The sequence below is a fragment of the Bubalus kerabau genome, chromosome 12 (genome assembly GCF_029407905.1).
Source record: "Bubalus kerabau isolate K-KA32 ecotype Philippines breed swamp buffalo chromosome 12, PCC_UOA_SB_1v2, whole genome shotgun sequence".
NCBI classification, from domain to species: domain Eukaryota; kingdom Metazoa; phylum Chordata; class Mammalia; order Artiodactyla; family Bovidae; genus Bubalus; species Bubalus kerabau.
This window is the reverse complement of record NC_073635.1, coordinates 62773-83574: the sequence shown is the minus strand read 5'-3', so window position 1 is coordinate 83574 and position 20802 is coordinate 62773.

Sequence of the window (20802 nt, the reverse complement as noted above, 5' to 3'; positions counted from 1 at the left end):
CCCTTCGTGTTGTGCCTTCACCCACAGGGTTGCCTTCGAAGAGGGGTCCGGGCCTCGGGTCCTTCTCAAGAGCGGACCGGGGAATCGGGGGCGTTCGGCATGTGGCCCCACCCACGTGGCTCCTCTCGAATTTCCTCGTGAGACCGGCCTCACCCTGAGGGGCGCCGGGAAGGCCGGGAACCCCTTCCAGACCACGCAGGGGAATCGCCTCTCCTGTCGCGATCAGGAGGGGAGAAGGGGCTCAGAGGAAGCGGTGCCGGGACCCTCGGTGTTCCCCTCGGGGGACCCCGGCGTGTCGGGGGACTTTTGGGGGTCGCAGGAAGGCTGTCAGGGACCGTTTCGCCCTTCAGGGCGGAACAGGGCACTTCCCTTGAGACGCCGTCGCGGGCAAGGGCCTCATCTTGCCAAGAGGTGGGAACCACGTGGTTTTTCTCGAGTTGCGGCGGCATTCTCGAGTTACGACGGGGATCTCAGCCTTCCCCTGGGGTTGGCCCTGGGAAGCCCAATCTTCCCCTCGGGTTGCGAGGGAAAGCTGGGGGTTGCGCTCGAGTCACTGCAGGGCCGAAGAGACCTCACCTAGGCGTGTGTCCGGGACCTCATATTCCTCTCCAGGGAAGGCAGGGACCTCGGGGTTGCATTCCAGGCTCCCCCGGGGAGTCAGGCCTCGTCTCGAGGGGAAGCCAAGGACTCCGCTCTCCTCTCGAGTCGCGACGCGGGTCTCTTGGAGCCCCCTGAGCGGCCTCAAGGGAGTCCAGCCTCCTCTTCCGTTTGGAGAGAGGACCCGGGGTTGCTCTCCAGGCCATGCAGGAAAAGAAGGCCCTCAGCTGGCGAGGACGGGGGCGTCTCAGGGGTTTCCTCGAGCTGCGGCGCCCGTGGGGGTTTTCTCCCGAGGCACGACGAGGATCTCAGGGAGCCTCTCGTGCGGCGCCAGGGAAGTCAGGTCTCCATGCGCGTGGCGAGGGGGAGCGCGTCCTGGCTCTCGAGTCACGGGAGGGGACTAGGGCCTCGAGACGCGTTGAAGAAGGACTCTCGAGGTCTTTCTCGGGGGGCGGCGGGAAACCCTCGTTTCCCTCGCCTTCTGCCGGGGACCTTAGGGAACTTCCCAGGGTGCCTCTGAGAGGCGAGGGATCCTGTGGAGGTGGCGGGGCCCCTCGGGACTCCGCTGGGTCTGGCGCAACGGAAGAGGGCCTCACCTCGAGGGGAGGCAGGAACCTCAGGCTTCCTCTCCGTTTCGGACTGCGACCGCAGGGTCCCTGCAGAGTTGGGACAGGAGAGTCAGGCCTCGTCTTGTCTGAGGAAGGGAACCCCGCTGGCCTCTCGAGTTGCTCAGGGGGTCTCAGGCCCCCCGTCGAGCTGTGTGTGGAACCCGCGGGTCTTTGCGGACGATGCACGGGGGTGGCAGTGCCACTTCGTGTTGTGCCTTCACCCACAGGGTTGCCTTCGAAGAGGGGTCCGGGCCTCGGGTCCTTCTCAAGAGCGGACCGGGGAATCGGGGGCGTTCGGCATGTGGCCCCACCCACGTGGCTCCTCTCGAATTTCCTCGTGAGACCGGCCTCACCCTGAGGGGCGCCGGGAAGGCCGGGAACCCCTTCCAGACCACGCAGGGGAATCTCCTCTCCTGTCGCGATCAGGAGGGGAGAAGGGGCTCAGAGGAAGCGGTGCCGGGACCCTCGGTGTTCCCCTCGGGGGACCCCGGCGTGTCGGGGGACTTTTGGGGGTCGCAGGAAGGCTGTCAGGGGCCGTTTCGCCCTTCAGGGCGGAACAGGGCACTTCCCTTGAGACGCCGTCGCGGGCAAGGGCCTCATCTTGCCAAGAGGTGGGAACCACGTGGTTTTTCTCGAGTTGCGGCGGCATTCTCGAGTTACGACGGGGATCTCAGCCTTCCCCTGGGGTTGGCCCTGGGAAGCCCAATCTTCCCCTCGGGTTGCGAGGGAAAGCTGGGGGTTGCGCTCGAGTCACTGCAGGGCCGAAGAGACCTCACCTAGGCGTGTGTCCGGGACCTCATATTCCTCTCCAGGGAAGGCAGGGACCTCGGGGTTGCATTCCAGGCTCCCCCGGGGAGTCAGGCCTCGTCTCGAGGGGAAGCCAAGGACTCCGCTCTCCTCTCGAGTCGCGACGCGGGTCTCTTGGAGCCCCCTGAGCGGCCTCAAGGGAGTCCAGCCTCCTCTTCCGTTTGGAGAGAGGACCCGGGGTTGCTCTCCAGGCCATGCAGGAAAAGAAGGCCCTCAGCTGGCGAGGACGGGGGCGTCTCAGGGGTTTCCTCGAGCTGCGGCGCCCGTGGGGGTTTTCTCCCGAGGCACGACGAGGATCTCAGGGAGCCTCTCGTGCGGCGCCAGGGAAGTCAGGTCTCCATGCGCGTGGCGAGGGGGAGCGCGTCCTGGCTCTCGAGTCACGGGAGGGGACTAGGGCCTCGAGACGCGTTGAAGAAGGACTCTCGAGGTCTTTGTCGGGGGGCGGCGGGAAACCCTCGTGTCCCTCGCCTTCTGCCGGGGACCTTAGGGAACTTCCCAGGGTGCCTCTGAGAGGCGAGGGATCCTGTGGAGGTGGCGGGGCCCCTCGGGACTCCGCTGGGTCTGGCGCAACGGAAGAGGGCCTCACCTCGAGGGGAGGCAGGAACCTCAGGCTTCCTCTCCGTTTCGGACTGCGACCGCAGGGTCCCTGCAGAGTTGGGACAGGAGAGTCAGGCCTCGTCTTGTCTGAGGAAGGGAACCCCGCTGGCCTCTCGAGTTGCTCAGGGGGTCTCAGGCCCCCCGTCGAGCTGTGTGTGGAACCCGCGGGTCTTTGCGGACGATGCACGGGGGTGGCAGTGCCCCTTCGTGTTGTGCCTTCACCCACAGGGTTGCCTTCGAAGAGGGGTCCGGGCCTCGGGTCCTTCTCAAGAGCGGACCGGGGAATCGGGGGCGTTCGGCATGTGGCCCCACCCACGTGGCTCCTCTCGAATTTCCTCGTGAGACCGGCCTCACCCTGAGGGGCGCCGGGAAGGCCGGGAACCCCTTCCAGACCACACAGGGGAATCGCCTCTCCTGTCGCGATCAGGAGGGGAGAAGGGGCTCAGAGGAAGCGGTGCCGGGACCCTCGGTGTTCCCCTCGGGGGACCCCGGCGTGTCGGGGGACTTTTGGGGGTCGCAGGAAGGCTGTCAGGGACCGTTTCGCCCTTCAGGGCGGAACAGGGCACTTCCCTTGAGACGCCGTCGCGGGCAAGGGCCTCATCTTGCCAAGAGGTGGGAACCACGTGGTTTTTCTCGAGTTGCGGCGGCATTCTCGAGTTACGACGGGGATCTCAGCCTTCCCCTGGGGTTGGCCCTGGGAAGCCCAATCTTCCCCTCGGGTTGCGAGGGAAAGCTGGGGGTTGCGCTCGAGTCACTGCAGGGCCGAAGAGACCTCACCTAGGCGTGTGTCCGGGACCTCATATTCCTCTCCAGGGAAGGCAGGGACCTCGGGGTTGCATTCCAGGCTCCCCCGGGGAGTCAGGCCTCGTCTCGAGGGGAAGCCAAGGACTCCGCTCTCCTCTCGAGTCGCGACGCGGGTCTCTTGGAGCCCCCTGAGCGGCCTCAAGGGAGTCCAGCCTCCTCTTCCGTTTGGAGAGAGGACCCGGGGTTGCTCTCCAGGCCATGCAGGAAAAGAAGGCCCTCAGCTGGCGAGGACGGGGGCGTCTCAGGGGTTTCCTCGAGCTGCGGCGCCCGTGGGGGTTTTCTCCCGAGGCACGACGAGGATCTCAGGGAGCCTCTCGTGCGGCGCCAGGGAAGTCAGGTCTCCATGCGCGTGGCGAGGGGGAGCGCGTCCTGGCTCTCGAGTCACGGGAGGGGACTAGGGCCTCGAGACGCGTTGAAGAAGGACTCTCGAGGTCTTTGTCGGGGGGCGGCGGGAAACCCTCGTGTCCCTCGCCTTCTGCCGGGGACCTTAGGGAACTTCCCAGGGTGCCTCTGAGAGGCGAGGGATCCTGTGGAGGTGGCGGGGCCCCTCGGGACTCCGCTGGGTCTGGCGCAACGGAAGAGGGCCTCACCTCGAGGGGAGGCAGGAACCTCAGGCTTCCTCTCCGTTTCGGACTGCGACCGCAGGGTCCCTGCAGAGTTGGGACAGGAGAGTCAGGCCTCGTCTTGTCTGAGGAAGGGAACCCCGCTGGCCTCTCGAGTTGCTCAGGGGGTCTCAGGCCCCCCGTCGAGCTGTGTGTGGAACCCGCGGGTCTTTGCGGACGATGCACGGGGGTGGCAGTGCCCCTTCGTGTTGTGCCTTCACCCACAGGGTTGCCTTCGAAGAGGGGTCCGGGCCTCGGGTCCTTCTCAAGAGCGGACCGGGGAATCGGGGGCGTTCGACATGTGGCCCCACCCACGTGGCTCCTCTCGAATTTCCTCGTGAGACCGGCCTCACCCTGAGGGGCGCCGGGAAGGCCGGGAACCCCTTCCAGACCACGCAGGGGAATCGCCTCTCCTGTCGCGATCAGGAGGGGAGAAGGGGCTCAGAGGAAGCGGTGCCGGGACCCTCGGTGTTCCCCTCGGGGGACCCCGGCGTGTCGGGGGACTTTTGGGGGTCGCAGGAAGGCTGTCAGGGACCGTTTCGCCCTTCAGGGCGGAACAGGGCACTTCCCTTGAGACGCCGTCGCGGGCAAGGGCCTCATCTTGCCAAGAGGTGGGAACCACGTGGTTTTTCTCGAGTTGCGGCGGCATTCTCGAGTTACGACGGGGATCTCAGCCTTCCCCTGGGGTTGGCCCTGGGAAGCCCAATCTTCCCCTCGGGTTGCGAGGGAAAGCTGGGGGTTGCGCTCGAGTCACTGCAGGGCCGAAGAGACCTCACTTAGGCGTGTGTCCGGGACCTCATATTCCTCTCCAGGGAAGGCAGGGACCTCGGGGTTGCATTCCAGGCTCCCCCGGGGAGTCAGGCCTCGTCTCGAGGGGAAGCCAAGGACTCCGCTCTCCTCTCGAGTCGCGACGCGGGTCTCTTGGAGCCCCCTGAGCGGCCTCAAGGGAGTCCAGCCTCCTCTTCCGTTTGGAGAGAGGACCCGGGGTTGCTCTCCAGGCCATGCAGGAAAAGAAGGCCCTCAGCTGGCGAGGACGGGGGCGTCTCAGGGGTTTCCTCAAGCTGCGGCGCCCGTGGGGGTTTTCTCCCGAGGCACGACGAGGATCTCAGGGAGCCTCTCGTGCGGCGCCAGGGAAGTCAGGTCTCCATGCGCGTGGCGAGGGGGAGCGCGTCCTGGCTCTCGAGTCACGGGAGGGGACTAGGGCCTCGAGACGCGTTGAAGAAGGACTCTCGAGGTCTTTCTCGGGGGGCGGCGGGAAACCCTCGTGTCCCTCGCCTTCTGCCGGGGACCTTAGGGAACTTCCCAGGGTGCCTCTGAGAGGCGAGGGATCCTGTGGAGGTGGCGGGGCCCCTCGGGACTCCGCTGGGTCTGGCGCAACGGAAGAGGGCCTCACCTCGAGGGGAGGCAGGAACCTCAGGCTTCCTCTCCGTTTCGGACTGCGACCGCAGGGTCCCTGCAGAGTTGGGACAGGAGAGTCAGGCCTCGTCTTGTCTGAGGAAGGGAACCCCGCTGGCCTCTCGAGTTGCTCAGGGGGTCTCAGGCCCCCCGTCGAGCTGTGTGTGGAACCCGCGGGTCTTTGCGGACGATGCACGGGGGTGGCAGTGCCCCTTCGTGTTGTGCCTTCACCCACAGGGTTGCCTTCGAAGAGGGGTCCGGGCCTCGGGTCCTTCTCAAGAGCGGACCGGGGAATCGGGGGCGTTCGGCATGTGGCCCCACCCACGTGGCTCCTCTCGAATTTCCTCGTGAGACCGGCCTCACCCTGAGGGGCGCCGGGAAGGCCGGGAACCCCTTCCAGACCACACAGGGGAATCGCCTCTCCTGTCGCGATCAGGAGGGGAGAAGGGGCTCAGAGGAAGCGGTGCCGGGACCCTCGGTGTTCCCCTCGGGGGACCCCGGCGTGTCGGGGGACTTTTGGGGGTCGCAGGAAGGCTGTCAGGGACCGTTTCGCCCTTCAGGGCGGAACAGGGCACTTCCCTTGAGACGCCGTCGCGGGCAAGGGCCTCATCTTGCCAAGAGGTGGGAACCACGTGGTTTTTCTCGAGTTGCGGCGGCATTCTCGAGTTACGACGGGGATCTCAGCCTTCCCCTGGGGTTGGCCCTGGGAAGCCCAATCTTCCCCTCGGGTTGCGAGGGAAAGCTGGGGGTTGCGCTCGAGTCACTGCAGGGCCGAAGAGACCTCACCTAGGCGTGTGTCCGGGACCTCATATTCCTCTCCAGGGAAGGCAGGGACCTCGGGGTTGCATTCCAGGCTCCCCCGGGGAGTCAGGCCTCGTCTCGAGGGGAAGCCAAGGACTCCGCTCTCCTCTCGAGTCGCGACGCGGGTCTCTTGGAGCCCCCTGAGCGGCCTCAAGGGAGTCCAGCCTCCTCTTCCGTTTGGAGAGAGGACCCGGGGTTGCTCTCCAGGCCATGCAGGAAAAGAAGGCCCTCAGCTGGCGAGGACGGGGGCGTCTCAGGGGTTTCCTCGAGCTGCGGCGCCCGTGGGGGTTTTCTCCCGAGGCACGACGAGGATCTCAGGGAGCCTCTCGTGCGGCGCCAGGGAAGTCAGGTCTCCATGCGCGTGGCGAGGGGGAGCGCGTCCTGGCTCTCGAGTCACGGGAGGGGACTAGGGCCTCGAGACGCGTTGAAGAAGGACTCTCGAGGTCTTTGTCGGGGGGCGGCGGGAAACCCTCGTGTCCCTCGCCTTCTGCCGGGGACCTTAGGGAACTTCCCAGGGTGCCTCTGAGAGGCGAGGGATCCTGTGGAGGTGGCGGGGCCCCTCGGGACTCCGCTGGGTCTGGCGCAACGGAAGAGGGCCTCACCTCGAGGGGAGGCAGGAACCTCAGGCTTCCTCTCCGTTTCGGACTGCGACCGCAGGGTCCCTGCAGAGTTGGGACAGGAGAGTCAGGCCTCGTCTTGTCTGAGGAAGGGAACCCCGCTGGCCTCTCGAGTTGCTCAGGGGGTCTCAGGCCCCCCGTCGAGCTGTGTGTGGAACCCGCGGGTCTTTGCGGACGATGCACGGGGGTGGCAGTGCCCCTTCGTGTTGTGCCTTCACCCACAGGGTTGCCTTCGAAGAGGGGTCCGGGCCTCGGGTCCTTCTCAAGAGCGGACCGGGGAATCGGGGGCGTTCGGCATGTGGCCCCACCCACGTGGCTCCTCTCGAATTTCCTCGTGAGACCGGCCTCACCCTGAGGGGCGCCGGGAAGGCCGGGAACCCCTTCCAGACCACGCAGGGGAATCGCCTCTCCTGTCGCGATCAGGAGGGGAGAAGGGGCTCAGAGGAAGCGGTGCCGGGACCCTCGGTGTTCCCCTCGGGGGACCCCGGCGTGTCGGGGGACTTTTGGGGGTCGCAGGAAGGCTTTCAGGGACCGTTTCGCCCTTCAGGGCGGAACAGGGCACTTCCCTTGAGACGCCGTCGCGGGCAAGGGCCTCATCTTGCCAAGAGGTGGGAACCACGTGGTTTTTCTCGAGTTGCGGCGGCATTCTCGAGTTACGACGGGGATCTCAGCCTTCCCCTGGGGTTGGCCCTGGGAAGCCCAATCTTCCCCTCGGGTTGCGAGGGAAAGCTGGGGGTTGCGCTCGAGTCACTGCAGGGCCGAAGAGACCTCACCTAGGCGTGTGTCCGGGACCTCATATTCCTCTCCAGGGAAGGCAGGGACCTCGGGGTTGCATTCCAGGCTCCCCCGGGGAGTCAGGCCTCGTCTCGAGGGGAAGCCAAGGACTCCGCTCTCCTCTCGAGTCGCGACGCGGGTCTCTTGGAGCCCCCTGAGCGGCCTCAAGGGAGTCCAGCCTCCTCTTCCGTTTGGAGAGAGGACCCGGGATTGCTCTCCAGGCCATGCAGGAAAAGAAGGCCCTCAGCTGGCGAGGACGGGGGCGTCTCAGGGGTTTCCTCGAGCTGCGGCGCCCGTGGGGGTTTTCTCCCGAGGCACGACGAGGATCTCAGGGAGCCTCTCGTGCGGTGCCAGGGAAGTCAGGTCTCCATGCGCGTGGCGAGGGGGAGCGCGTCCTGGCTCTCGAGTCACGGGAGGGGACTAGGGCCTCGAGACGCGTTGAAGAAGGACTCTCGAGGTCTTTGTCGGGGGGCGGCGGGAAACCCTCGTTTCCCTCGCCTTCTGCCGGGGACCTTAGGGAACTTCCCAGGGTGCCTCTGAGAGGCGAGGGATCCTGTGGAGGTGGCGGGGCCCCTGGGGACTCCGCTGGGTCTGGCGCAACGGAAGAGGGCCTCACCTCGAGGGGAGGCAGGAACCTCAGGCTTCCTCTCCGTTTCGGACTGCGACCGCAGGGTCCCTGCAGAGTTGGGACAGGAGAGTCAGGCCTCGTCTTGTCTGAGGAAGGGAACCCCGCTGGCCTCTCGAGTTGCTCAGGGGGTCTCAGGCCCCCCGTCGAGCTGTGTGTGGAACCCGCGGGTCTTTGCGGACGATGCACGGGGGTGGCAGTGCCCCTTCGTGTTGTGCCTTCACCCACAGGGTTGCCTTCGAAGAGGGGTCCGGGCCTCGGGTCCTTCTCAAGAGCGGACCGGGGAATCGGGGGCGTTCGGCATGTGGCCCCACCCACGTGGCTCCTCTCGAATTTCCTCGTGAGACCGGCCTCACCCTGAGGGGCGCCGGGAAGGCCGGGAACCCCTTCCAGACCACGCAGGGGAATCGCCTCTCCTGTCGCGATCAGGAGGGGAGAAGGGGCTCAGAGGAAGCGGTGCCGGGACCCTCGGTGTTCCCCTCGGGGGACCCCGGCGTGTCGGGGGACTTTTGGGGGTCGCAGGAAGGCTGTCAGGGACCGTTTCGCCCTTCAGGGCGGAACAGGGCACTTCCCTTGAGACGCCGTCGCGGGCAAGGGCCTCATCTTGCCAAGAGGTGGGAACCACGTGGTTTTTCTCGAGTTGCGGCGGCATTCTCGAGTTACGACGGGGATCTCAGCCTTCCCCTGGGGTTGGCCCTGGGAAGCCCAATCTTCCCCTCGGGTTGCGAGGGAAAGCTGGGGGTTGCGCTCGAGTCACTGCAGGGCCGAAGAGACCTCACCTAGGCGTGTGTCCGGGACCTCATATTCCTCTCCAGGGAAGGCAGGGACCTCGGGGTTGCATTCCAGGCTCCCCCGGGGAGTCAGGCCTCGTCTCGAGGGGAAGCCAAGGACTCCGCTCTCCTCTCGAGTCGCGACGCGGGTCTCTTGGAGCCCCCTGAGCGGCCTCAAGGGAGTCCGGCCTCCTCTTCCGTTTGGAGAGAGGACCCGGGATTGCTCTCCAGGCCATGCAGGAAAAGAAGGCCCTCAGCTGGCGAGGACGGGGGCGTCTCAGGGGTTTCCTCGAGCTGCGGCGCCCGTGGGGGTTTTCTCCCGAGGCACGACGAGGATCTCAGGGAGCCTCTCGTGCGGCGCCAGGGAAGTCAGGTCTCCATGCGCGTGGCGAGGGGGAGCGCGTCCTGGCTCTCGAGTCACGGGAGGGGACTAGGGCCTCGAGACGCGTTGAAGAAGGACTCTCGAGGTCTTTGTCGGGGGGCGGCGGGAAACCCTCGTGTCCCTCGCCTTCTGCCGGGGACCTTAGGGAACTTCCCAGGGTGCCTCTGAGAGGCGAGGGATCCTGTGGAGGTGGCGGGGCCCCTCGGGACTCCGCTGGGTCTGGCGCAACGGAAGAGGGCCTCACCTCGAGGGGAGGCAGGAACCTCAGGCTTCCTCTCCGTTTCGGACTGCGACCGCAGGGTCCCTGCAGAGTTGGGACAGGAGAGTCAGGCCTCGTCTTGTCTGAGGAAGGGAACCCCGCTGGCCTCTCGAGTTGCTCAGGGGGTCTCAGGCCCCCCGTCGAGCTGTGTGTGGAACCCGCGGGTCTTTGCGGACGATGCACGGGGGTGGCAGTGCCCCTTCGTGTTGTGCCTTCACCCACAGGGTTGCCTTCGAAGAGGGGTCCGGGCCTCGGGTCCTTCTCAAGAGCGGACCGGGGAATCGGGGGCGTTCGGCATGTGGCCCCACCCACGTGGCTCCTCTCGAATTTCCTCGTGAGACCGGCCTCACCCTGAGGGGCGCCGGGAAGGCCGGGAACCCCTTCCAGACCACGCAGGGGAATCGCCTCTCCTGTCGCGATCAGGAGGGGAGAAGGGGCTCAGAGGAAGCGGTGCCGGGACCCTCGGTGTTCCCCTCGGGGGACCCCGGCGTGTCGGGGGACTTTTGGGGGTCGCAGGAAGGCTGTCAGGGACCGTTTCGCCCTTCAGGGCGGAACAGGGCACTTCCCTTGAGACGCCGTCGCGGGCAAGGGCCTCATCTTGCCAAGAGGTGGGAACCACGTGGTTTTTCTCGAGTTGCGGCGGCATTCTCGAGTTACGACGGGGATCTCAGCCTTCCCCTGGGGTTGGCCCTGGGAAGCCCAATCTTCCCCTCGGGTTGCGAGGGAAAGCTGGGGGTTGCGCTCGAGTCACTGCAGGGCCGAAGAGACCTCACCTAGGCGTGTGTCCGGGACCTCATATTCCTCTCCAGGGAAGGCAGGGACCTCGGGGTTGCATTCCAGGCTCCCCCGGGGAGTCAGGCCTCGTCTCGAGGGGAAGCCAAGGACTCCGCTCTCCTCTCGAGTCGCGACGCGGGTCTCTTGGAGCCCCCTGAGCGGCCTCAAGGGAGTCCAGCCTCCACTTCCGTTTGGAGAGAGGACCCGGGATTGCTCTCCAGGCCATGCAGGAAAAGAAGGCCCTCAGCTGGCGAGGACGGGGGCGTCTCAGGGGTTTCCTCGAGCTGCGGCGCCCGTGGGGGTTTTCTCCCGAGGCACGACGAGGATCTCAGGGAGCCTCTCGTGCGGCGCCAGGGAAGTCAGGTCTCCATGCGCGTGGCGAGGGGGAACGCGTCCTGGCTCTCGAGTCACGGGAGGGGACTAGGGCCTCGAGACGCGTTGAAGAAGGACTCTCGAGGTCTTTCTCGGGGGGCGGCGGGAAACCCTCGTTTCCCTCGCCTTCTGCCGGGGACCTTAGGGAACTTCCCAGGGTGCCTCTGAGAGGCGAGGGATCCTGTGGAGGTGGCGGGGCCCCTCGGGACTCCGCTGGGTCTGGCGCAACGGAAGAGGGCCTCACCTCGAGGGGAGGCAGGAACCTCAGGCTTCCTCTCCGTTTCGGACTGCGACCGCAGGGTCCCTGCAGAGTTGGGACAGGAGAGTCAGGCCTCGTCTTGTCTGAGGAAGGGAACCCCGCTGGCCTCTCGAGTTGCTCAGGGGGTCTCAGGCCCCCCGTCGAGCTGTGTGTGGAACCCGCGGGTCTTTGCGGACGATGCACGGGGGTGGCAGTGCCCCTTCGTGTTGTGCCTTCACCCACAGGGTTGCCTTCGAAGAGGGGTCCGGGCCTCGGGTCCTTCTCAAGAGCGGACCGGGGAATCGGGGGCGTTCGACATGTGGCCCCACCCACGTGGCTCCTCTCGAATTTCCTCGTGAGACCGGCCTCACCCTGAGGGGCGCCTGGAAGGCCGGGAACCCCTTCCAGACCACGCAGGGGAATCGCCTCTCCTGTCGCGATCAGGAGGGGAGAAGGGGCTCAGAGGAAGCGGTGCCGGGACCCTCGGTGTTCCCCTCGGGGGACCCCGGCGTGTCGGGGGACTTTTGGGGGTCGCAGGAAGGCTGTCAGGGACCGTTTCGCCCTTCAGGGCGGAACAGGGCACTTCCCTTGAGACGCCGTCGCGGGCAAGGGCCTCATCTTGCCAAGAGGTGGGAACCACGTGGTTTTTCTCGAGTTGCGGCGGCATTCTCGAGTTACGACGGGGATCTCAGCCTTCCCCTGGGGTTGGCCCTGGGAAGCCCAATCTTCCCCTCGGGTTGCGAGGGAAAGCTGGGGGTTGCGCTCGAGTCACTGCAGGGCCGAAGAGACCTCACTTAGGCGTGTGTCCGGGACCTCATATTCCTCTCCAGGGAAGGCAGGGACCTCGGGGTTGCATTCCAGGCTCCCCCGGGGAGTCAGGCCTCGTCTCGAGGGGAAGCCAAGGACTCCGCTTTCCTCTCGAGTCGCGACGCGGGTCTCTTGGAGCCCCCTGAGCGGCCTCAAGGGAGTCCAGCCTCCTCTTCCGTTTGGAGAGAGGACCCGGGGTTGCTCTCCAGGCCATGCAGGAAAAGAAGGCCCTCAGCTGGCGAGGACGGGGGCGTCTCAGGGGTTTCCTCAAGCTGCGGCGCCCGTGGGGGTTTTCTCCCGAGGCACGACGAGGATCTCAGGGAGCCTCTCGTGCGGCGCCAGGGAAGTCAGGTCTCCATGCGCGTGGCGAGGGGGAGCGCGTCCTGGCTCTCGAGTCACGGGAGGGGACTAGGGCCTCGAGACGCGTTGAAGAAGGACTCTCGAGGTCTTTGTCGGGGGGCGGCGGGAAACCCTCGTGTCCCTCGCCTTCTGCCGGGGACCTTAGGGAACTTCCCAGGGTGCCTCTGAGAGGCGAGGGATCCTGTGGAGGTGGCGGGGCCCCTCGGGACTCCGCTGGGTCTGGCGCAACGGAAGAGGGCCTCACCTCGAGGGGAGGCAGGAACCTCAGGCTTCCTCTCCGTTTCGGACTGCGACCGCAGGGTCCCTGCAGAGTTGGGACAGGAGAGTCAGGCCTCGTCTTGTCTGAGGAAGGGAACCCCGCTGGCCTCTCGAGTTGCTCAGGGGGTCTCAGGCCCCCCGTCGAGCTGTGTGTGGAACCCGCGGGTCTTTGCGGACGATGCACGGGGGTGGCAGTGCCCCTTCGTGTTGTGCCTTCACCCACAGGGTTGCCTTCGAAGAGGGGTCCGGGCCTCGGGTCCTTCTCAAGAGCGGACCGGGGAATCGGGGGCGTTCGGCATGTGGCCCCACCCACGTGGCTCCTCTCGAATTTCCTCGTGAGACCGGCCTCACCCTGAGGGGCGCCGGGAAGGCCGGGAACCCCTTCCAGACCACACAGGGGAATCGCCTCTCCTGTCGCGATCAGGAGGGGAGAAGGGGCTCAGAGGAAGCGGTGCCGGGACCCTCGGTGTTCCCCTCGGGGGACCCCGGCGTGTCGGGGGACTTTTGGGGGTCGCAGGAAGGCTGTCAGGGACCGTTTCGCCCTTCAGGGCGGAACAGGGCACTTCCCTTGAGACGCCGTCGCGGGCAAGGGCCTCATCTTGCCAAGAGGTGGGAACCACGTGGTTTTTCTCGAGTTGCGGCGGCATTCTCGAGTTACGACGGGGATCTCAGCCTTCCCCTGGGGTTGGCCCTGGGAAGCCCAAACTTCCCCTCGGGTTGCGAGGGAAAGCTGGGGGTTGCGCTCGAGTCACTGCAGGGCCGAAGAGACCTCACCTAGGCGTGTGTCCGGGACCTCATATTCCTCTCCAGGGAAGGCAGGGACCTCGGGGTTGCATTCCAGGCTCCCCCGGGGAGTCAGGCCTCGTCTCGAGGGGAAGCCAAGGACTCCGCTCTCCTCTCGAGTCGCGACGCGGGTCTCTTGGAGCCCCCTGAGCGGCCTCAAGGGAGTCCAGCCTCCTCTTCCGTTTGGAGAGAGGACCCGGGGTTGCTCTCCAGGCCATGCAGGAAAAGAAGGCCCTCAGCTGGCGAGGACTGGGGCGTCTCAGGGGTTTCCTCGAGCTGCGGCGCCCGTGGGGGTTTTCTCCCGAGGCACGACGAGGATCTCAGGGAGCCTCTCGTGCGGCGCCAGGGAAGTCAGGTCTCCATGCGCGTGGCGAGGGGGAGCGCGTCCTGGCTCTCGAGTCACGGGAGGGGACTAGGGCCTCGAGACGCGTTGAAGAAGGACTCTCGAGGTCTTTGTCGGGGGGCGGCGGGAAACCCTCGTGTCCCTCGCCTTCTGCCGGGGACCTTAGGGAACTTCCCAGGGTGCCTCTGAGAGGCGAGGGATCCTGTGGAGGTGGCGGGGCCCCTCGGGACTCCGCTGGGTCTGGCGCAACGGAAGAGGGCCTCACCTCGAGGGGAGGCAGGAACCTCAGGCTTCCTCTCCGTTTCGGACTGCGACCGCAGGGTCCCTGCAGAGTTGGGACAGGAGAGTCAGGCCTCGTCTTGTCTGAGGAAGGGAACCCCGCTGGCCTCTCGAGTTGCTCAGGGGGTCTCAGGCCCCCCGTCGAGCTGTGTGTGGAACCCGCGGGTCTTTGCGGACGATGCACGGGGGTGGCAGTGCCCCTTCGTGTTGTGCCTTCACCCACAGGGTTGCCTTCGAAGAGGGGTCCGGGCCTCGGGTCCTTCTCAAGAGCGGACCGGGGAATCGGGGGCGTTCGGCATGTGGCCCCACCCACGTGGCTCCTCTCGAATTTCCTCGTGAGACCGGCCTCACCCTGAGGGGCGCCGGGAAGGCCGGGAACCCCTTCCAGACCACGCAGGGGAATCGCCTCTCCTGTCGCGATCAGGAGGGGAGAAGGGGCTCAGAGGAAGCGGTGCCGGGACCCTCGGTGTTCCCCTCGGGGGACCCCGGCGTGTCGGGGGACTTTTGGGGGTCGCAGGAAGGCTGTCAGGGACCGTTTCGCCCTTCAGGGCGGAACAGGGCACTTCCCTTGAGACGCCGTCGCGGGCAAGGGCCTCATCTTGCCAAGAGGTGGGAACCACGTGGTTTTTCTCGAGTTGCGGCGGCATTCTCGAGTTACGACGGGGATCTCAGCCTTCCCCTGGGGTTGGCCCTGGGAAGCCCAATCTTCCCCTCGGGTTGCGAGGGAAAGCTGGGGGTTGCGCTCGAGTCACTGCAGGGCCGAAGAGACCTCACCTAGGCGTGTGTCCGGGACCTCATATTCCTCTCCAGGGAAGGCAGGGACCTCGGGGTTGCATTCCAGGCTCCCCCGGGGAGTCAGGCCTCGTCTCGAGGGGAAGCCAAGGACTCCGCTCTCCTCTCGAGTCGCGACGCGGGTCTCTTGGAGCCCCCTGAGCGGCCTCAAGGGAGTCCAGCCTCCTCTTCCGTTTGGAGAGAGGACACGGGATTGCTCTCCAGGCCATGCAGGAAAAGAAGGCCCTCAGCTGGCGAGGACGGGGGCGTCTCAGGGGTTTCCTCGAGCTGCGGCGCCCGTGGGGGTTTTCTCCCGAGGCACGACGAGGATCTCAGGGAGCCTCTCGTGCGGTGCCAGGGAAGTCAGGTCTCCATGCGCGTGGCGAGGGGGAGCGCGTCCTGGCTCTCGAGTCACGGGAGGGGACTAGGGCCTCGAGACGCGTTGAAGAAGGACTCTCGAGGTCTTTGTCGGGGGGCGGCGGGAAATCCTCGTTTCCCTCGCCTTCTGCCGGGGACCTTAGGGAACTTCCCAGGGTGCCTCTGAGAGGCGAGGGATCCTGTGGAGGTGGCGGGGCCCCTGGGGACTCCGCTGGGTCTGGCGCAACGGAAGAGGGCCTCACCTCGAGGGGAGGCAGGAACCTCAGGCTTCCTCTCCGTTTCGGACTGCGACCGCAGGGTCCCTGCAGAGTTGGGACAGGAGAGTCAGGCCTCGTCTTGTCTGAGGAAGGGAACCCCGCTGGCCTCTCGAGTTGCTCAGGGGGTCTCAGGCCCCCCGTCGAGCTGTGTGTGGAACCCGCGGGTCTTTGCGGACGATGCACGGGGGTGGCAGTGCCCCTTCGTGTTGTGCCTTCACCCACAGGGTTGCCTTCGAAGAGGGGTCCGGGCCTCGGGTCCTTCTCAAGAGCGGACCGGGGAATCGGGGGCGTTCGGCATGTGGCCCCACCCACGTGGCTCCTCTCGAATTTCCTCGTGAGACCGGCCTCACCCTGAGGGGCGCCGGGAAGGCCGGGAACCCCTTCCAGACCACGCAGGGGAATCGCCTCTCCTGTCGCGATCAGGAGGGGAGAAGGGGCTCAGAGGAAGCGGTGCCGGGACCCTCGGTGTTCCCCTCGGGGGACCCCGGCGTGTCGGGGGACTTTTGGGGGTCGCAGGAAGGCTGTCAGGGACCGTTTCGCCCTTCAGGGCGGAACAGGGCACTTCCCTTGAGACGCCGTCGCGGGCAAGGGCCTCATCTTGCCAAGAGGTGGGAACCACGTGGTTTTTCTCGAGTTGCGGCGGCATTCTCGAGTTACGACGGGGATCTCAGCCTTCCCCTGGGGTTGGCCCTGGGAAGCCCAATCTTCCCCTCGGGTTGCGAGGGAAAGCTGGGGGTTGCGCTCGAGTCACTGCAGGGCCGAAGAGACCTCACCTAGGCGTGTGTCCGGGACCTCATATTCCTCTCCAGGGAAGGCAGGGACCTCGGGGTTGCATTCCAGGCTCCCCCGGGGAGTCAGGCCTCGTCTTGAGGGGAAGCCAAGGACTCCGCTCTCCTCTCGAGTCGCGACGCGGGTCTCTTGGAGCCCCCTGAGCGGCCTCAAGGGAGTCCGGCCTCCTCTTCCGTTTGGAGAGAGGACCCGGGATTGCTCTCCAGGCCATGCAGGAAAAGAAGGCCCTCAGCTGGCGAGGACGGGGGCGTCTCAGGGGTTTCCTCGAGCTGCGGCGCCCGTGGGGGTTTTCTCCCGAGGCACGACGAGGATCTCAGGGAGCCTCTCGTGCGGCGCCAGGGAAGTCAGGTCTCCATGCGCGTGGCGAGGGGGAGCGCGTCCTGGCTCTCGAGTCACGGGAGGGGACTAGGGCCTCGAGACGCGTTGAAGAAGGACTCTCGAGGTCTTTGTCCGGGGGGGGCGGGAAACCCTCGTGTCCCTCGCCTTCTGCCGGGGACCTTAGGGAACTTCCCAGGGTGCCTCTGAGAGGCGAGGGATCCTGTGGAGGTGGCGGGGCCCCTCGGGACTCCGCTGGGTCTGGCGCAACGGAAGAGGGCCTCACCTCGAGGGGAGGCAGGAACCTCAGGCTTCCTCTCCGTTTCGGACTGCGACCGCAGGGTCCCTGCAGAGTTGGGACAGGAGAGTCAGGCCTCGTCTTGTCTGAGGAAGGGAACCCCGCTGGCCTCTCGAGTTGCTCAGGGGGTCTCAGGCCCCCCGTCGAGCTGTGTGTGGAACCCGCGGGTCTTTGCGGACGATGCACGGGGGTGGCAGTGCCCCTTCGTGTTGTGCCTTCACCCACAGGGTTGCCTTCGAAGAGGGGTCCGGGCCTCGGGTCCTTCTCAAGAGCGGACCGGGGAATCGGGGGCGTTCGGCATGTGGCCCCACCCACGTGGCTCCTCTCGAATTTCCTCGTGAGACCGGCCTCACCCTGAGGGGCGCCGGGAAGGCCGGGAACCCCTTCCAGACCACGCAGGGGAATCGCCTCTCCTGTCGCGATCAGGAGGGGAGAAGGGGCTCAGAGGAAGCGGTGCCGGGACCCTCGGTGTTCCCCTCGGGGGACCCCGGCGTGTCGGGGGACTTTTGGGGGTCGCAGGAAGGCTGTCAGGGACCGTTTCGCCCTTCAGGGCGGAACAGGGCACTTCCCTTGAGACGCCGTCGCGGGCAAGGGCCTCATCTTGCCAAGAGGTGGGAACCACGTGGTTTTTCTCGAGTTGCGGCGGCATTCTCGAGTTACGACGGGGATCTCAGCCTTCCCCTGGGGTTGGCCCTGGGAAGCCCAATCTTCCCCTCGGGTTGCGAGGGAAAGCTGGGGGTTGCGCTCGAGTCACTGCAGGGCCGAAGAGACCTCACCTAGGCGTGTGTCCGGGACCTCATATTCCTCTCCAGGGAAGGCAGGGACCTCGGGGTTGCATTCCAGGCTCCCCCGGGGAGTCAGGCCTCGTCTCGAGGGGAAGCCAAGGACTCCGCTCTCCTCTCGAGTCGCGACGCGGGTCTCTTGGAGCCCCCTGAGCGGCCTCAAGGGAGTCCAGCCTCCACTTCCGTTTGGAGAGAGGACCCGGGATTGCTCTCCAGGCCATGCAGGAAAAGAAGGCCCTCAGCTGGCGAGGACGGGGGCGTCTCAGGGGTTTCCTCGAGCTGCGGCGCCCGTGGGGGTTTTCTCCCGAGGCACGACGAGGATCTCAGGGAGCCTCTCGTGCGGCGCCAGGGAAGTCAGGTCTCCATGCGCGTGGCGAGGGGGAGCGCGTCCTGGCTCTCGAGTCACGGGAGGGGACTAGGGCCTCGAGACGCGTTGAAGAAGGACTCTCGAGGTCTTTCTCGGGGGGCGGCGGGAAACCCTCGTTTCCCTCGCCTTCTGCCGGGGACCTTAGGGAACTTCCCAGGGTGCCTCTGAGAGGCGAGGGATCCTGTGGAGGTGGCGGGGCCCCTCGGGACTCCGCTGGGTCTGGCGCAACGGAAGAGGGCCTCACCTCGAGGGGAGGCAGGAACCTCAGGCTTCCTCTCCGTTTCGGACTGCGACCGCAGGGTCCCTGCAGAGTTGGGACAGGAGAGTCAGGCCTCGTCTTGTCTGAGGAAGGGAACCCCGCTGGCCTCTCGTGTTGCTCAGGGGGTCTCAGGCCCCCCGTCGAGCTGTGTGTGGAACCCGCGGGTCTTTGCGGACGATGCACGGGGGTGGCAGTGCCCCTTCGTGTTGTGCCTTCACCCACAGGGTTGCCTTCGAAGAGGGGTCCGGGCCTCGGGTCCTTCTCAAGAGCGGACCGGGGAATCGGGGGCGTTCGGCATGTGGCCCCACCCACGTGGCTCCTCTCGAATTTCCTCGTGAAACCGGCCTCACCCTGAGGGGCGCCGGGAAGGCCGGGAACCCCTTCCAGACCACGCAGGGGAATCGCCTCTCCTGTCGCGATCAGGAGGGGAGAAGGGGCTCAGAGGAAGCGGTGCCGGGACCCTCGGTGTTACCCTCGGGGGACCCCGGCGTGTCGGGGGACTTTTGGGGGTCGCAGGAAGGCTGTCAGGGACCGTTTCGCCCTTCAGGGCGGAACAGGGCACTTCCCTTGAGACGCCGTCGCGGGCAAGGGCCTCATCTTGCCAAGAGGTGGGAACCACGTGGTTTTTCTCGAGTTGCGGCGGCATTCTCGAGTTACGACGGGGATCTCAGCCTTCCCCTGGGGTTGGCCCTGGGAAGCCCAATCTTCCCCTCGGGTTGCGAGGGAAAGCTGGGGGTTGCGCTCGAGTCACTGCAGGGCCGAAGAGACCTCACCTAGGCGTGTGTCCGGGACCTCATATTCCTCTCCAGGGAAGGCAGGGACCTCGGGGTTGCATTCCAGGCTCCCCCGGGGAGTCAGGCCTCGTCTCGAGGGGAAGCCAAGGACTCCGCTCTCCTCTCGAGTCGCGACGCGGGTCTCTTGGAGCCCCCTGAGCGGCCTCAAGGGAGTCCGGCCTCCTCTTCCGTTTGGAGAGAGGACCCGGGATTGCTCTCCAGGCCATGCAGGAAAAGAAGGCCCTCAGCTGGCGAGGACGGGGGCGTCTCAGGGGTTTCCTCGAGCTGCGGCGCCCGTGGGGGTTTTCTCCCGAGGCACGACGAGGATCTCAGGGAGCCTCTCGTGCGGCGCCAGGGAAGTCAGGTCTCCATGCGCGTGGCGAGGGGGAGCGCGTCCTGGCTCTCGAGTCACGGGAGGGGACTAGGGCCTCGAGACGCGTTGAAGAAGGACTCTCGAGGTCTTTGTCGGGGGGCGGCGGGAAACCCTCGTGTCCCTCGCCTTCTGCCGGGGACCTTAGGGAACTTCCCAGGGTGCCTCTGAGAGGCGAGGGATCCTGTGGAGGTGGCGGGGCCCCTCGGGACTCCGCTGGGTCTGGCGCAACGGAAGAGGGCCTCACCTCGAGGGGAGGCAGGAACCTCAGGCTTCCTCTCCGTTTCAGACTGCGACCGCAGGGTCCCTGCAGAGTTGGGACAGGAGAGTCAGGCCTCGTCTTGTCTGAGGAAGGGAACCCCGCTGGCCTCTCGAGTTGCTCAGGGGGTCTCAGGCCCCCCGTCGAGCTGTGTGTGGAACCCGCGGGTCTTTGCGGACGATGCACGGGGGTGGCAGTGCCCCTTCGTGTTGTGCCTTCACCCACAGGGTTGCCTTCGAAGAGGGGTCCGGGCCTCGGGTCCTTCTCAAGAGCGGACCGGGGAATCGGGGGCGTTCGGCATGTGGCCCCACCCACGTGGCTCCTCTCGAATTTCCTCGTGAGACCGGCCTCACCCTGAGGGGCGCCGGGAAGGCCGGGAACCCCTTCCAGACCACGCAGGGGAATCGCCTCTCCTGTCGCGATCAGGAGGGGAGAAGGGGCTCAGAGGAAGCGGTGCCGGGACCCTCGGTGTTCCCCTCGGGGGACCCCGGCGTGTCGGGGGACTTTTGGGGGTCGCAGGAAGGCTGTCAGGGACCGTTTCGCCCTTCAGGGCGGAACAGGGCACTTCCCTTGAGACGCCGTCGCGGGCAAGGGCCTCATCTTGCCAAGAGGTGGGAACCACGTGGTTTTTCTCGAGTTGCGGCGGCATTCTCGAGTTACGACGGGGATCTCAGCCTTCCCCTGGGGTTGGCCCTGGGAAGCCCAATCTTCCCCTCGGGTTGCGAGGGAAAGCTGGGGGTTGCGCTCGAGTCACTGCAGGGCCGAAGAGACCTCACCTAGGCGTGTGTCCGGGACCTCATATTCCTCTCCAGGGAAGGCAGGGACCTCGGGGTTGCATTCCAGGCTCCCCCGGGGAGTCAGGCCTCGTCTCGAGGGGAAGCCAAGGACTCCGCTCTCCTCTCGAGTCGCGACGCGGGTCTCTTGGAGCCCCCTGAGCGGCCTCAAGGGAGTCCAGCCTCCTCTTCCGTTTGGAGAGAGGACCCGGGATTGCTCTCCAGGCCATGCAGGAAAAGAAGGCCCTCAGCTGGCGAGGACGGGGGCGTCTCAGGGGTTTCCTCGAGCTGCGGCGCCCGTGGGGGTTTTCTCCCGAGGCACGACGAGGATCTCAGGGAGCCTCTCGTGCGGCGCCAGGGAAGTCAGGTCTCCATGCGTGTGGCGAGGGGGAGCGCGTCCTGGCTCTCGAGTCACGGGAGGGGACTAGGGCCTCGAGACGCGTTGAAGAAGGACTCTCGAGGTCTTTCTCGGGGGGCGGCGGGAAACCCTCGTTTCCTCGCCTTCTGCCGGGGACCTTAGGGAACTTCCCAGGGTGCCTCTGAGAGGCGAGGGATCCTG